Raw genomic sequence first — 349 nt, 5'->3', positions numbered from 1 at the left:
CACTTAATAGCAATAACAACACAATGAAGACTGGACTGCTAACTGAAAGATCAGTGGTTCAAAGCCCCAGCTACTCCTCAGAAGCCCTATACAGGATTGCTATGAGTTGGAACCGACTCGACGGAACTTAACAACAACAATATACAGGTTCACACTTTATTTATTAGCATTCATTCAAGTCAATAATGCCACAGTGCTACAGAAATGTTTTACCCCAGAATTTATCAGATGGCATGAGACTGAGTTTCACCTGAAATTGCTTAATAAACACTTAGTATCAGTATAATAAAGGAGCTCTGGTAGCGTAGTGGTTACGAATCGGGCTGCGAACCTTAAGGTCAGCGGTTCG

The sequence above is a fragment of the Chrysochloris asiatica genome, unplaced genomic scaffold, assembly GCF_000296735.1.
Source record: "Chrysochloris asiatica unplaced genomic scaffold, ChrAsi1.0 scaffold00004, whole genome shotgun sequence".
NCBI lineage: Eukaryota > Metazoa > Chordata > Mammalia > Afrosoricida > Chrysochloridae > Chrysochloris > Chrysochloris asiatica.
This window is presented reverse-complemented; position numbering follows the sequence as displayed.